This window comes from Balaenoptera acutorostrata, chromosome 3, assembly GCF_949987535.1.
Source record: "Balaenoptera acutorostrata chromosome 3, mBalAcu1.1, whole genome shotgun sequence".
NCBI classification, from domain to species: Eukaryota; Metazoa; Chordata; class Mammalia; order Artiodactyla; family Balaenopteridae; genus Balaenoptera; species Balaenoptera acutorostrata.
Genome location: NC_080066.1, coordinates 183,783,158 through 183,797,521, shown reverse-complemented (window position 1 = coordinate 183,797,521; position 14,364 = coordinate 183,783,158).

The following is a 14,364-nucleotide window of genomic DNA, read 5'->3' as shown; positions in this document are numbered from 1 at the left end:
TGTGCGGGCCACTGGGGAAAATGCACTTGTGGTCATGAGGACACGGATTTCAGCGTGACTTACCACAATAAAAGGGGGGGAGAAAGTGTGTGTGTGTCAATAGCAATCCACTATACACCCAGTTCCAGTAAATCTATACAATGCACATTGTGTGTTGTGTGTCTTTGAAATATGTTAAATAATGATGATAAACTGTAGTCCAATTAAAAAAAACAAAATAAAACAACCACTAAAAACTCAAGATGTAGAGTTTCCAATGTCGGGCATTAAAAAATAAATTTTAAAAAATGGAAAAAATATATATATTTGATAAGGGGTTGCTATCCTATCCCTAACCCTAACCCTAACACTAACACTAACCCTAACCCATACCCTAAACCCGTACCCTAATCCTAACCCTAACCCTCACCCCAAACCCTAACCCTAACCCCTAACCCTGACCCTGACCCTCACCCTCACCATCACCCTGCTGTTTTCCCAAGTATAGTTCCTGCTTCTTTTTTTCTCAATTATTCCAACAAAGCCCACAAATGTCCTCAACAATCTGGCGTAAACTTTCTTGAAGTCCACACCACATTATGAGCTTATGCTCTGGAACATTCATAAGGGGAAATACAGAGACCGTCAGATGCACCTGTCCATGGGCTCAACATGAAGCCCACCACTATCTGTCCTTCTCCCACCCATCACACTGTTTGGGAAATCTTAGTGGTATCATTACTGGTAACCCGCAAAAGAATATGACTGAAATCTCACTAATTCATTTTACCATCACCCATTGGTCATCTCTAATGGATATTCCCTCCAGTATTATAATATGATCTAATCTCCAGATATAATTGCTATTATCTTCACAAAGCACAAAATAACATTTTAGTGCTTATGACCTAACTCATTTTGCGAAGGGGTAAAGAGAGCCTAACAACACATCCCCAACCACTGAAACATAAAGACACCGATTATATTTCCTTCTATGTGAACAGGAATTTGTATGGGTTTCCTCCAGTCCACCAGCTCATGAAGGCCATGTCATATGCCAGTGTATCTGTTCAAATGCAGGCTCTGATTCCACCTGGTGAATAATGGCCTCACCTGGTTCTAGGTGTTGGATACCATCCCTTCCCCTCCCCTGTCCCACAGCGTATCAGCTCACTTTTCAGGTCCAGACTTTTCCTATGACTCTTGCTCATCCTGCTTTAGTTGATTCTCTGATCATCTACATTTAGTCAGTGAGATTATTGTTTAGTTTTCTTTATTAATATTATTGAAAAAGCTAGAAGCAATAGGGTACGTTTTGGAATATGTTCATGAAATAGTATGGAGGAAAGGGCTTTTCATAGACAGCAGGTTCTACATTAGTAAATATGCAGGTGATATCACAGGACTGAGGAAGTGCTGATCTGCCCCAGACACACAGGTGTGACATCTCAGTGCAGGAGTGGAGCCAGTGTTACATGTACAAATGTGTCAGTCAGAGATGAGGACTCGTATTGGTCTTTTCTGGTTCCCAGGAGAGATAACATCACTGATGACATTAATTACACATCCAACACTCATGGCAAACCCACTATAAAGTTCAGACATGCTGTTACTATCGTAATCCCCAATTTACATCCTTGCAGGCGGAAATGCAGATGATGAGGTCACATCCTCAGTGCCCACAGTGAGATGGGGTGGAGCTGTGCTCTGCTCTCCAGCACCACTTACTTATATGACCTCAGGCACAGTCCCAGGACTCAGTGTCCCAGTAACTCGGGAAAGCTGCTCTCAGGTGGACTTTTCAAGGGAAACTGCTTCCTGAAGTGGGGGCTTTCCTCTGACCATGACACCCTCAAACTCTACAAGCCATTCAATATGAAGGTTTACTTCTAAGAATCATGCATGTTCTCTCACCCAGTGTGGTGGGAACTGTGTTCCCTGAGCTCCAATGTCACTGGCTGTGACAGAGAGAGTTAGAAATAAACACTTCTAGAAGGACTGAGTCTGTGCATTATTCTATTTCATTTATTTCTGCTCCAATCTTTATGGTTTCTTTCCTTCTGCTAACTTTGGGTTTTGTTTGTTCTTCTTTTCTAGTTCCTTTAGGTGTAAAGCTAGATTGTTTATGTGAGATTTTTCTTGTTTCTTGAGGTAGGCTTGTATTGCTATAAAGTTCTCTCTTAGAACTGCTTTTGATACATCCCATAGGTTTTGGATCATCGTGTTTTCGTTGTCATTTGTCTCTAGGTATTTTTTGATTTCGTCTTTGATTTCTTCAGTGATCTCTTGGTTATATAGTAATGCATTGTTTAGCCTCCATGTGTTTGAGTTTTTTACGTTTTTTCCCTGTAACTTATTTCTAGTCTCATAGTGTCATGGTCAGAAAAGATGCTTGATATGATTTCAATTTTCTTAAATTTACCAAGACTTGATTTGTGACCCAAGATGTGATCTATCCTGGAGAAGGTTCTGTGTGTACTTGAGAAGAAAGTGTAATCTGCTGGTTTCAGATGGAATGTCCTATAAATATCAGTTGTCTCTTTGTTCCATTGTGTCATTTAAAGCTTGTGTTTCCTTATTAATTTTCTGTCTGGATGATTGATCCATTGGTGTAAGTGAGGTGCTAAAATCCCCACTATTATTGTGTTACTGTTGATTTCCTCTTTTATAGCTGTTAGCAGTTGCCTTATGTATTGAGGTGCTCCTATGTTGGGTGCATACATATATTTATAATTGTTATATCTTCTTCTTGGATTGATCCCTTGATCATTATGTAGTGTCCTTCCTTGTCTCTTGTAACATTCTTTATTTTAAAGTCTACTTTATCTGATATGAGTATTGATACTCCAGCTTTCTTTTGATTTCCATTTGCATGGAATATCTTTTTCCATCCCCTTATTTTCAGTCTGTATTTGTCCCTAGGTCTGAAGTGGGTCTCTTGTAGACAGCATATATATGAGTCTTGTTTTTGTATCCATTCAGCAAAACTGTGTCTTTTCTTTGGAGCATTCAAACCATTCACATTTAAGGTAATTATCAATATATATGTTCCTACTACCATTTTCTTAACTGTTTTGCGTTTGTTTTTGTAGGTCCTTTTCTTCTCTTGTGTTTGCCACTTAGAAAAATTCCTTTACCAATTGTTGTAGAGCTGGTTTTGTGGTGCTGAATTCTCTTAGCTTTTGCTTGTCTGTAAAGCTTTTGATTTCTCTGTCAAATATGAATGAGATCCGTGCTGGGTAGAGTAATCTTGGTTGTAGGTTCTTCCCTTTCATCCCTTTAAATATATTGTGCCACTCCTTTCTGGCTTGTAGACTTTCTGCTGAGAAATCAGCTGTTAACCTTATGGGAGTTCCCTTGTATGTTATTTGTCATTATTACCTTGTTGCTGTTTTTTTGTTTTGGAATAAAAATTTTTATTAGTATACTTGCTGTGCAATATTATATAAGTTACAGATATACAATATAGTGATTCACAATTTTTAAAAGTTATACTCCATTTATAGTTTTTATAAAATATTGGCTATATTCTGTTGTACAATATATCCTTATAGGTTTTTTTTGAATTTTTGGTTTTTTTTGAATATTTGTTTTTCTCTTTCTGACTTACTTCACTCTGTATGACAGTCTCTAGATCCATTCGCATCTCTACAATTGACCCAATCTCCTTCCTTTTTATGGCTGAGTAATATTCCATTGTATATATGTACCACAACTTCTTTATCCATTCCTCTGTTGATGGGCATTTAGGTGGTTTCCATGACCTGACTATTGTAAATAGTGCTGCAATGAACATTGGGGTGCATGTATCTTTTTGAATTATGATTTTCCCTGGGTATATGCCCAGTGGTGGGATTGCTGCGTCATATGGTAATTCTATTTTTAGTTTTTTAGGGAACCTCCATACTGTTCTGCATAGTGGGTGTATCAATTTACATTCCCACCGACAGTGCAAGAGGGTTCCCTTTTCTCCACACCCTCTCCAGCATTTGTTGTTTGTAGATTTTCTGATGATGCCCATTCTAACTGGTGTGAGGTGATACCTCATTGGAGTTTTGATTTGCATTTCTCTAATAATTAGTGATGTTCAGCAGCTTTTCATGTACTTCTTGGCCATCTGTATGTCTTCTTTGGAGAAATGTATATTTAGGCCTTCTGCCCACTTTTTCATTGGGTTGTTTGTTTTTCTTAATATTGAGGTGCAGGAGCTGTATATATATTGTGGAGATTAATCCTTTGACCATTGATTCATTTGCAAGTATTTTCTCCCATTCTGAGGGTTATCTTTTCATCTTGTTTGTAGTTTCCTTTGCTTTGCAAAAGCTTTTAACTTTCATTAGATCCCATTTGTTTATTTTTGTTTTTATTTTCATTGCTCTAGGAGGTGGATCAAAAAAGATCTTGCTGTGATTTATGTCAAAAAGTGTTCTTCCTATGTTTTCCTCTAACAGTTTTATAGTGTCCCATCTTACATTTAGGTCTCTAATCCATTTTGAGTTTATTTTTGTGTGTGGTGTTAGGGAGTTTTCTAATTTCATTTTTTTACATGTAGCTGTCCAGTTTTCCCAGTACCACTTATTGAAGAGACTCTCTTTTCTACATTGTATATCCTTGCCTCCTTTGTCATAGATTAGTTGACCATAGGTGCATGGATTTATCTCTGGGCTTTCTATCCTCTTCCATTGATCTATATTTCTGTTTTGTGCCAGTATCATATTGTCTTGATTACTGTGGCTTTGTAGTACAGTCTGAAATCAGAAGGTCTGATTCCTCCTGCTCCGTTTTTTTCCCCTCAAGACTGTTTTAGCTATTTGGGGTCTTTTTTGTCTCCATACGAATTTTAAGATTTTTTGTTCTAGTTCTGTAAAAAATGCCAATGGTAATTTGATAGGGATTGCATTGAATCTGTAGATTGCTTTGGGTATTATAGTCATTTTCACAATATTGATTCTTCTAATCCAAAAATATGGTATATCTCTCCATCTGTTTGTATCATCTTTAATTTCTTTCTTCAGTGTCTTATAGTTTTCTGCATACAGGTCTTTTTTCTACCTAGGTAGGTTTATTCCTAGGTATTTTAGTCTTTTTGTTGCAGTGGTAAATGGGAGTGTTTCCTTAATTTCTCTTTCAGGTTTATCATCATTAGTGTATAGGAATGCAAGAGATTTCTGTGCATTAATTTTGTATCCTGCAACTTTACCAAATTCTTTGATTAGCTCCAGTAGTTTTCTGGTGGCATCTTTAGGATTCTCTGTGTATAGTATCATGTCATCTGCAAACAGTGACAGCTTTACTTCTTCTTTTCCAATTTCTATTCCTTTTATTTCTTTTTCTTCTCTGATTGCCGTGGCTATGACTTCCAAAACTATGTTGAATAATAGTGGTGAGAGTGGACATCCTTGTCTTCTTCCTGATCTTAGAGGAAATGCTTTCAGTTTTCCACCATTGAGAATGATGTTTACTGTGGGTTTGTGGTATATGGCCTTATTATGTTGAGGTAGATTTCCTCTATGCCCACTTTCTGGAGAGTTGTTATCATAAATGGGTGTTGAATTTTGTCAAAAGCTTTTGCTGCATCTATTGAGATCATATGGTTTTTATTCTTCAATCTGTTAATATGGTGTATCACATTGATTGATTTGCATATATTGAAGAATCCTTGTGTCCCTCGGATAAATCCCACTTGATCATGGTGTATGATCCTTTTAATGTATTTTTGGATTCTGTTTGCGAGTATTTTGTTGAGGATTTTTGCATCTATATTCATCAGTGACATTGGTATTTAGTTTTTTGGGTTTTTTTTTTTTTGGTAGTATCTTCGTCTTGTTTTGGTATCAGGGTGATGGTGGCCTCATAGAATGAGTTTGGGAGTGTTCCTTCCTCTGCAATTTTTTGGAAGAGTTTTGAGAAGAATAGGTGTTAACTCTTCTCTAAATGTTTGATAGAATTCACCTGTGAAGCCATCGGGTCCTGGACTTTTGTTTGTTGGAAGATTTGTAATCACAGTTTCAATTTCATTACTTGTGATTGGCCTGTTCAGATTTTCTATTTCTTCCTGGTTCAGTCTTGGAAGGTTATACCTTTCTAAGAATTTGTCCATTTCTTCGAGTTTGTCCATTTTATTGGCATAGAGTTGCTTGTAGTAGTCTCTTAGTATGCTTTGTATTGCCGCAGTGTCTGTTGTAACTTCTCTTTTTTCATTTCTAAATTTATTGATTTGAGTGCTCTCCCTCTTTTTCTTGATGAGTCTGGCTAACGGTTTATCAATTTCGTTTATCTTCTCAAAGAACCAGCTTTTAGTTTTATTGATCTTTGCTATTGTTTTCTTTGTTTTTATTGCTATAAACTTCCCTCTTACAACTGCTTTTGCTGAATCCCATAAGTTTTGGATCGTTGTGTTTTCATTGTAATTTGTCTCTAGGTATTTTTTGATTTATTCAGTGAACTCTTGGTTATTTAGTAGTGTATTGTTTAGCCTCCATGTGTTTGTGTTTTTACATTTTTTTCCCTATAATTGATTTCTAATCTCATAGCTTTGTGGTCAGAAAAGATGCTTGATATGATTTCAATTTTCTTAAACTTACTGAGGCTTGATTTGCGACCCAAGATGTGATCTATCCTAGAGAATGTTCCATGTGCACTTGAGAAGAAAGTGTAATATGCTGTTTTCAGATGGAATGTCCTATAAATATCAATTAAATCTATCTGGTCTATTGTGTCATTTAAAGCTTGTGTTTCCTTATTAATTTTCTGTTTGGATGATCTGTCATTGGTGTAAGTGAGGTGTTAAAGTCCCCCACTACTATTGTGTTACTGTCGATTTCCTCTTTTATAGCTGTTAGCAGTTGCCTTATGTATTGAGGTGCTCTTATGTTGCATGCATATATATTTATAATTGTTATATCATCTTCTTGGATTGATCCCTTGATCATTATGTACTGTCCTTCCTTGTCTCTTGTAACATTCTTTATTTTAAAGTCTATTTAATCTGATATAAGTATTGCTACTCCAGCTTTCTTTTGATTTCCATTTGCATAGACTATCTTTTTCCATCCCCTCACTTTCAGTCTGTATGTGTCCCTAGGTCTGAAGTGGGTCTCTTACAGAAAGCATATATATGGGTCTTGTTTTTGTGTCCATTCAGAGAGCCTGTGTCTTTGGTTGGATCATTTAATCCATTCACGTTTAAGGTAATTATCCATATGTATGTTCCTATTACCATTTTCTTAATTGTTATGGGTTTGTTTTTGTAGGTCATTTTTTTCTCTTGTGTTTCCCACTTAGAGAAGTTCCTTTAGCATTTGTTGTAGAGCTGGTTTGGTGGTGCTGAATTCTCTTAGCTTTTGCTTCTCTGTAAAGCTTTTGATTTCTCTGTCGAATCTGAATGAGATCCTTCCTGGGTAGAGTAATCTTAGTTGTAGGTTCTTCCCTTTCATCACTTTAAATATAGCTTGCCACTCCCTTCTGACTTGTAGAGTTTCTGTTGAGAAATCAGCTGTTAACCTTATGGGAGTTCCCTTGTATGTTATTTTATTTGTCGTTTTTCCCTTGTTGCTTTCAATAATTTTTCTTTGCCTTTAATTTTTGTCAATTTGATACTATGTGTCTCGGCATGTTTCTCCTTGGGTTTATCCTTCCTGGGACTCTCTGCACTTCCTGGTCTTGGGTGGCTATTTCCTTTCCCATGTTAGGGAAGTTTTTGACTATAATCTCTTCAAATATTTTCTTGGGTCCTTTGTCTCTCTCTTCTCCTTCTGGGACCCCTATAATGCGAATGTTGGTGTGTTTAGTGTTGTCCCAGAGATGTCTTAGGCTATCTTCATTTCTTTTCATTATTTTTTCTTTATTCTATTCCATGGCAGTGAATTCCACCATTTTGTCTTCCAGGTCACTTATCCGTTCTTCTGCCTCAGTTACTCTGCAATTGATTCCTTCTTGTGTGTTTTTCATTTCAGTTATTGTATTCTTCATCTCTCTTAGTTTGTTCTTTAATTCTTCTAGGTGTTTATTCTTTAATTTTTCTAACTCTTTGTTAAACATTTCTTGCATCTTCTCGATCTTTGCCTCCATTCTTTTTCCGAGGTCCTGGATCATCTTCACTATCATTATGCTGAATTTTTTTCCTGAAGGTTGCCTCTCTCCACTTCATCTAGGGTTTTATCTTGTTCCTTCATCTGGTACCTGGTCCTCTGCCTTTTCATTTTGTCTATCTTTCTGTGAATGTGGTTCTTGTTCCACAGCCTGCATGATTGTAGTTCTTCTTGTTTCTCTCAACTCACCTTTTGGTCTGTGCATGAGTCATGGATCTTGGTGACTCACAGTGGATTATTGTGAGCTTCACTGTGTGGTGCTGACTCCAGTGAAGCTACTCTATCAGCTGTGATTTTATTGCTGAGAAAATTAACCTAACCCTGGTATCTTGTTTGTGGCTATTGACCTGGAAAATGCTTTCTTTTCTCAATATCTGTTAATGGAACCATAAATATTAGAATGGAGTAATGATGATCCACATATTGTACTGATGCAAGGAAAAAATGTGGTTTTTGAGGTGTGCGATGGAATGAAACCTCCTGTGGACCCACCTGATGCTTTCACCACAGGACATCCTCTCAAGTCACAGATTCACAGGATGAATGGTGCACAAGGGTAGTCTGAAACTCAAGTTAGGAAACAACAAAACAATATAATAAGCACCCAGGATTGGTGAGAACCACATCACAGGAGAGAGGATAGGGAAAGAAAGAAGGAAGGATGAGGGAAGCCTGACTCAGTCCCTCCCCAGTTGAAAGAACAGGCTTGCCCACATTCAAATTTACTTCAAGCTTGAGGGTAAAATCCACCCTTCATCTGTGGGAGCTGACAGCTCTATCCTCTGAAAGACTGAGGTCTCTGGGGAAGGCAGAACTGTGGTCTAGAAGAAGATGAGGCTGTGGGGTCTTCTCCTCCGCCTGGTGACAGGTCCCCAAGGTGAGGGTCTCAGGTGTCAGACACAGGTCTATGGTGTTGGTTGTGACTACAGGTGACTGACAGGGACTGGTTCTATTTGTCCACAGGTGTCCTGTCCCAGGTGCAGCTGCAGGAATTAGGACCCAGACTGGTGAAGCCCTCCCAGACCCTCTCCCTCACTTGTGCTGTCTCTGGATTCTGCATCACAACCAGTGCATATGATTGGAGCTGGATCCGCCAGCTCCTAGGAAAGGAGCTAGAGTGGATGGGATGCATACATTTTGCTGCTGGCACAGCATATAACCCATCACTCATAAGTACAGTCTCCATCTCCAGGGACAAGTTCTCCCTGCAGCTGAGCTCTGTGACCACCGAGGACATAGCCCTGTATAACTGTGCAAAAGATACACAGTGAGGGTAAGTCAGTGTGAGCCCAGACACAAACCTCCCTGCAGGGAGATAGTAGAGGGGATGTAGGGGGCACTCAGGAACCACAATTGTGTGTTTTAGCTCCAGGAACACGTGCAGATATAAGTTAATGGCTGATTCCCTGTCAGGGTCTGCGACTTCCTATCCATGTAGCAGTTTCCCCTATGGAACCTCTCTGGGCTCATGATTCTCTGCATAAATATTCAGTATCTCATAGAAGATTTGTTGGAATAAGAGAAAACTACTCTCACATGCACAAAAGGCAGAGTCAGTTACAGTCGCTGACTCCTGTCCCTAAATGTCAATCAATTATCAAATCTATGTTGAGTCAGCTGCATCTATAGAAGAGTCTCTGTGGAACTCAAAAATGCAGATCAGCAAACCCCAGTCCATCACCCCAGCTAGCCAGCAGGGAACAGCCTAAAGTGCAGGCTGGGGTCAGGCAACAGAGGTGTTATAAGTCCGAAGCCATATAGGAAACATTGCTGGTGGCCATGCTATTTGTCATGACACCACACTCACAGCTTTAATAGTAGGTGACACCAAGAAATGGCACAAGGATCCCAACTGAAGCTAGGTATGGATGTCTCCTTTGATGATGAGACACACGCACACCCCAAAAGAATATGAGTGTTATCACCTCCATTATTAAGGTCTCTGTTGAGAGAATGTCAGGCCTTTCAGCAAGTCAGAAATGGTCTTATATAGAGAGGAGTGGGGACTGGTTCAGGGTTTTTACTGTGGTTCAGGGGTGGGGAAAAGCAAGGGCCCCTCCCTCTGAAGGGGCTCCTGTGGTTCCAATCTTCCACCAATATCAAAGGAGGCAGAACCTATGCTTTCCTACCAGATGTCCCAGGTGTGAGCAGAATGAGTAGAGTGAGAAATGAGCCTTAAGTCTCAGCCATCAAACATCAACTATAGAGTATGACTACCTATTTCACTTCAAAACTAGAAAATGAGTAAAAAATAAATAGATAAATGGGGGAGGGATCAAGATCCCTCACCTTCTCCCTATGGATACATCAAAGATACACCTACATGTGGATTGAATCTCACAGAACATCTACTGAACGTTGGCAGAAGACCTCAGACCTCCAAAAGGGCAAGAAAATTTCCATGTAACTGGGTAGGGCAAAAGGAAAAACAGAGAGAGAGAAATTAATCAGGACAGGTTCTGCACTGCTGGGAGGGAGCACTGAAAGAGGAAAGGTTTCCACACACTGGGAAGTCCTCCCACTGACAGGGACAGAGGGGGAGCTTTGGAGCCTTGGAGGTGAGTGCAGCAAGAGGTGTGCAGAGGGCAAAGCAGATAGACACATGCACAGACAATAGGTGCTGACTGGCATGCCCCAGCCTGAGACACTCTTCCGCTGGGGTTGGGGCTGGTTGCTGAGGCTTGGGCTTTGGAGGTTAGACCCTGTGGAGAGGACTGGGGTTGGCTGTGCGAAGACAGTTTGAAAGGTCTAGGGTGTGCTGCACCACAACTGAGGGAGTCCAGGAAAAAACCTGGGCCCACCAGAGAGGCAGGGTGCCATTGTTGGGGGGTGTGGGAGGAGAGGGGCTGTTCCACCAAAGTAACATCTTTCTCCATGGCCTCTCAGCCATCAGGGCACTGCCTACATGAGCTACGGGAGCTGGCACTAGCCGCCACCGACATCTCGGACTACAGAAGCAGTGCAGATCACTGCTACAGCCGTGTGTCCTGTGTGCAGGTGCAGCTCACTGCTCCCACCTTCCAGCGAGCATTCGCGGCCCAACAACACCAAGGGTCCCACAACCCAGTGCCAACTGCTGCCCCCGCCTCCCTGGGAGTGCATGTGACCCACCACCACTGCCAAGGTTCCTGTGACCCAGTGCCACCATTACCCCCCCACACCCTGTGGGTGAGCTCAATGCCCCACCACTGCTGAGGATCCTGCAACCCAGCACCAGCCACTGTCCCACCTCCCCAGGGGTGTGCACAGTACCCACCGCCAGTGCTGAGGGTCCATGACTCAGTGACAACCACTGCCCTCACTCCCCTGAGTTGTGTGCAATCTGCTACCTCTGCCAAGGGGCCCTCAGCCGTGAGCCAAGTGTTACCCCCACCTTCCTGGCAAAGTGCACACAGGCCAGCACATGCTGAAGAAAGAGACCATAAGCATCCAAACCAAGAACAGCCCTCACGCCAAAAAAAATTAAACCCACACAAGCTACGTAGGGACGCTTCAGCATATAAATAGCCCTCCAAGACTGCAGTAGATATTTGTTTCTCCTAAACTCACAGAGTAAGAGAAACATAAATCTAATGAAGAAACAGAAGAACCACTCTCAGTTAAAAGACCAAGAGAATTCCCCTGAAGGAACAAACAATGAAACAGACCTCTTCAGTCTAACAGATATCAAGTTCAAAAAGTCAGTAATGAAAATACTGAAGGCATTAAGAAAGGCTATTGACAGAAATGCAGATTACTGTAAAAAGGAACTAGAAACTATAAGGGGAAGGCAAAAAAAATTAGAAAATTCATTTGCCAAGATGAAAGCTGAGCTCAAAGCAATAAATAGCAGAATGAATAATACAGAAGAAAGAATAAGTGACCTGGAAGATAGAATAATGGAAATTACCCAATCAAAACAGCAGACAAAAAGCCAAATGAAAAAAACAAAATGAAAGTAATATGGGATAATATAAAATGGGTCAATCTACACATAATAGGGATTCTAGAAGGAGAAGAAAGAGAAAAAGGGATTGAACATGTATTTGAAGAATTTATGGCTGAAAATTTCCTAAACCTAAAGAAGGAAACAGATATCCAGATACAGGAAGCACAGAGGTTCCCAAATAAGATGAACCCAAATGGACCTACACCAAGACATATTATAAGAAAAAATGGCAAAAGTTAAAGAGAAGATTCTAAAGGCAGCAAGAGAAAAACGAAGAGTTAATTACAAGGGAACCCCCATAAGGCTATCAGTTGATTTCCTACAGAAACTCTTCAGGACAGAGGGGAGTGGCAAAATATATTCAAATTCTTTAGAGAAAAATCTGCAACCTAGAATAATCTACCCAGAAAGGTTATCATTTGGAATAGGAGGAGATATAAAAAATTTCTGACAAGAAAAAAACAAAAACCATATCCAAAAAAGAGGGGATATATGTATACATATAGCTGATTCACTTTGCTGAACAGTATAAACTAACACAATATTGTAAAGCAAATATACTCCAATAAAATTGTTTTTAAAAAAGGGACACCAGGGTCACGCGGCCTGCATGGCCCAGAGTGACCACTACGGGACACCGGCACCCCGACAATCCAGTATCTGCGCATCTCCTGAGTGTTGTCTTACCAACTTCACTGGAGAACATTCTTTAAACTCCCACCACCCATCCAGATGCAAGGGATCTATCGCACTGCAAGTCAAGCTGAGAGGGGTGAATACCCTCCACACTTTCATGTCTTGCAAGTTCCATTCTCTCTTTCCCTGGTTTTCATGTTAGTTCTGCACAAATGACTGTGCACATTGCTCTTACTGGGATAAGGAACGTTCTCAGACATTAGTTGCGGTGAATCCTCTTTATGTCTCATTCTGCACAACCCCTCTGTAGGTTTAGTCCTCGCTGGTCACGTCCATCTTCTTGAAATCACCCTTCAGGTGGTTTCTCCTGGCCCCTCTACTTAGCACGTCCTTTGATGTATCTTCCACATCTGCCTGACAATTAAATGTACAGCTTGTCAGGGATAAGTCTTCTTATCTAGGCTAAAATACACTACAGCAATTCACATTGTAAAGTCCAATCAAATGAATTAATCTTTGAGGTGAAACAGTACTTCATGCTTGGAAATGTTGGTCTCCTGTTTAGAGGGCAAAAGAAATCAGATTTCAGTGACATTAAGGATTCTAACACAGCTCTACCAGTTTTAGTGCCCTCTATGTTCATATCAGGCTTTTCCATCCTATGGACAATAGAGGATGACCATTGTCTGATGAGTTTTTAGATAAAATATCAAAAAAAGGATCCATTCAAGAAAGTACTGATAAATTTGACTTTGTTAAAAAATTAAAAACATTTGTCCCACAAAAGATACCATTAAGGAAATGAAAAGACAAATGTAGATTGGGAAAATGTATCTCAAAATCATATATATGACAAAAGATGGTGTTAATAATGTGTTAAGAACTTTATATACTATGTGGGGAAGCCCTGGACCCTCTGACCATGGGGCCCAGCCCCAGGGACATGGGAGAGGGAGGCTGGAAGTGAGGGGCTTCCTGTCAGGGTTAAACTTTACATTACTATGAGCAAATGTATGCTATGAATCCTTTTCAATTTCCCGCCCTGAGCTCGAACTTCACAGATAGTAGTAAAGACAGTAGATTAGTTAATCCTCTGCCATAATCATTTCAACCCTGGAAGAGGCTGGATTACACAGGTGCACAGTCACTCTTTTTATTTTCAATGTTTTCTTTGTATAAGAGTGTGATTATTTCTGATGTGATTAGATTGGATCCTCTGCAATATGACATGAGCTGGCATAAGAGAGGACTTTGCCCAGGGTACCATAAATACAATAATAAATCTTCCAACATCAGTAACCTATACCATGCCTCTGTTTGGGATGTAGTTACTCAAATTACAGTAAAATTGTAAATGGTTAAATTAAAAATATATATACTGGAAAGAACTGTTCTTTATATTGTGAGCATTTTAAAACCAATATAGACATCAAATAATTATTTGCATATGAAATTATGATTATAAAATTTTGACAATTGTAGATATATAAATGTGCTGTGTTTCAGAAAGTATCTGAACAAATGCCAAACCCTTTAATATCTACTTGAAAAACACATGAGATTTCAAATAGTCCACCATTTATTCTTATGCTTAGGAAGGAGATGCCCTGTTTTAAACTGATTTCAATGCGTCTCTTAAACCAAGAGCTCCCCTAACCTAGATTCAAATACTGAGTGAGTTTGAAGGGAAGAGAACTCACAGGGGCCCAGAAAGATCACAGGGAGTGTAAC